Source organism: Lactuca saligna, chromosome 9, assembly GCF_052625555.1.
Source record: "Lactuca saligna cultivar CGN05327 chromosome 9, ASM5262555v1, whole genome shotgun sequence".
In the NCBI taxonomy this organism is placed as follows: Eukaryota; Viridiplantae; Streptophyta; class Magnoliopsida; order Asterales; family Asteraceae; genus Lactuca; species Lactuca saligna.
This window is the reverse complement of record NC_136425.1, coordinates 73,658,627-73,661,596: the sequence shown is the minus strand read 5'-3', so window position 1 is coordinate 73,661,596 and position 2,970 is coordinate 73,658,627. Positions and strand designations below refer to the sequence as shown.

Below are 2,970 nucleotides of genomic sequence, written 5' to 3'. Positions count from 1 at the left end.
ATTTTAAAAATAATGAATAATTAAAGTTGATTTTTTTGTCTTTTAAATTTAAAAAAATAAACAGAATAAGCTAATGAGGTTTAATTTGGGAATTTTGAAATAAGAAGGTAAGTCTATTAATGAAATTGATATTTATTTATGACTACATTTATTGTAATTACTACATTAGAATGTATTATGTAAAATTTATTAAAATAGAAAAACTCATAAAATTATATGTGGAAAACAAATTAATTCAAAATAACCATAAAATAACATTTAACAAATTGAATGAGAGTGTTACATGTGGCAAAAAAACATTCATTTATTAGAGTATATTTGATTTCATTCTTAATGAAATAAAGAAAAATAAATTAAAAGCAGCCCTAAATATGGAAAAATGGAACGACGACTATATCTAAGGCTGTAAACGAACCAAACGAACACGAACAAGATCTTGTTCATGTTCGTTCGTTTAAGTTAGCCGAACAACAAACGGATACGAACGGATAAACCAACGAGATTTTCTTGTTCATGTTCGTTCGTTTAACAAATTACTTTGTTCATGTTCGTTCATTTATATTTGTGAACATGTTAAACGAACATAAACGAACAAAGATAAAAAAACACAATTGAATATATATGAACATAAACGAACATATAATATAACAATATAATAAAAAATAATTGAATATAGATGAATATAAATAAACTTAAACGAACGAACATAAATGAACGTAAATGAACATCATAAACGAACGTTCACGAACATAAATGAACGAACGAGACCATTGTTCATCTTCGTTCATTTAACTAAACGAACGATAATTTTTGTTCATGTTTGTTCATTTATTAAATAAACGAACATAAACGAACTTCCCGCCGAACAGTTCGACGAACGATCAGTTAGTTTATAGCCCTAATCCCAAGGGATTGAATGTGAATAATTTTGTGTGAACGTGTTTTCTGGGAGGACCACTTCATTGTTGTGGACCCACATCACCAGACTCTCTTCTATAAAGCACCAACAGCAACCAAATCTTTTCCCAGCACACTGGATAATTACCGACAAGATTTCCCGAGCAACCACCGTCAAAATGGGTTCTCGATGAGATTCCGATCACCAATCCATCTCGCCGGCAAACTAAATCCATCATTCCGGTGAACTGACTTCTCCGAGCAAGCTTCCCGGTTAAGACCCAGAAACTTTCTCGAGGAGATCTTCCGACCACCACTCCGATGTTCAAAAACCCAGCAAAGCTCCACGATGGTTTCTTTTGTTGAAAGTCAACATCGTACAAGTCATGTAATGCGTGTAATACAACTGAGTTCAACCATGTCACGTGCTATCCGCATGGTATTTTAACAATGCTGAGATATCGATGTCGTTCCACTATCACCTGATTTACTTTGATGAAAAACCGATCAAACGTACTTCTGACATGTTTGTGAAACGTCTTACATGTTCATGCTTCTACCTTGCAAGGTATTTTTAATCATGCTTGAAGTACAACTTGATAATGCATAATTGTTTGGAAGAATATAACGCTAAGCATGTGACGTGTTATTATGGACCACTGTATTTCATCTTAAGCCATTCAGGATGCATTTTTCTTTTATGCTCATAACGTGTCTCATCCCCAATTCATTGAAAATGTATTTTCTTTTAGGCTCAATGTACAAGTTCCCAAGGTCCCATGATATGATTTGTACATAAACTTATAATAAAGAAAACTATTAAACAAAGTATAAAAGAAAATAGAATTAAAATAAAACTTAATTCTACCTTCATCATTATATTTTTCATCATTATAAAAGAAGATGCGAAATTCTTTAATTAGTTAAGACCGAATTTGGGTTCGTCGATAAGGTAATACCTCTTTATCTAATGTAAAGACAGAAAGTTAAATTTTGTATTTGGTAATCTCTCTTTTAGTTACTTTTTAACTAGTTGCAAAGATCGATGATGTGGATGCCAAACATGGCATCATATTTAATCAAATGATCCACGTGGCATATCATATTGATTTAAATTATAAACTTAAAACTATACCCATTTGTAGTATTTTTCTAATTTTGATTAATTCTTTTCATTAAAATTACCATTTTATCCTTATTTATGTTTTTTAACACCAAAAAATACAAAGAGATCATTAAAAAAAATTAATATTATATTAAACTGTGTTGAAATGTTAATATGCATTACAATCAAATATTTATATATAAAAGATTATTTTGGTATAAGGAAACAGGTACGCATACGAGTCCTAACAGGTATACACGCCGATCCTCACTCGGATCTTATTGTTATACGGGTAAAACCGAAGTATAAAAGAGAGGGGATATTTTCTAGAAGAGAGAGAGAGTCATTGTTCATCCGTTTTCAGATCTGAGCATCAGGGTTTCTTGGAGCGATTGTCTGTCTCTCTTGTTTCATATCGAGTTCTTGTTTTTGTTTGTTCTAATTCATTTGTAACAAACAAATTGTATAAAGAAGATGAGTAGATTAGGATGAGTGTTTCGTAGTTGAGAGTAGATTAGGTTATTTGTAGTGAGTTTTCAGTTGTAAGTATATGAAAACCTTCTGTTTCTTTGTCATAAAAAGATATAAGAAATGAAGATGTTGGGAATGATTTGAGTGTCGTTTTTTAACATGGTATCAGAGCGTAAGGTTGAAGGTTTTTTGATCTTGTCACTCCGATCGTCTTTTTGAAGCTCTCATCAACCGATTAGTAAAAGGTATTCATCACTACTCACTTTTGAACTCGTTTTTCGTTTTTTGTGTTCTATTTTGGTTAGGGTTTCTTCGTAATACCCGATTGATTGTTGAAACTGGTCATCAAGATCCTGGTACTGCTAGCTGTTGTTTTGATTGTGCAGGCTCGTAAGGATCGATCTGGATTGGAAGCTCTTTGATGATCTGTATTAAAACGTTGAAGCTAGATCGATAAATCCCTATCTGAAATAACTCTCTTGGGGTCAGATTTCATC

At 32.0% G+C, this 2,970-nt stretch overlaps 1 long non-coding RNA gene across 1 annotated transcript; it reads left to right on the top strand.

Moving 5' to 3' along the window:
- The first annotated feature begins 1,037 nt into the window (after window positions 1-1,037).
- Window positions 1,038-2,609, top strand: LOC145014210 (uncharacterized). The gene is made up of 2 exons (XR_013665452.1): window positions 1,038-1,465; window positions 2,232-2,609. It is a non-coding gene; the product is annotated as an uncharacterized LOC145014210 (long non-coding RNA).
- The last annotated feature ends 361 nt before the right edge of the window (window positions 2,610-2,970 follow it).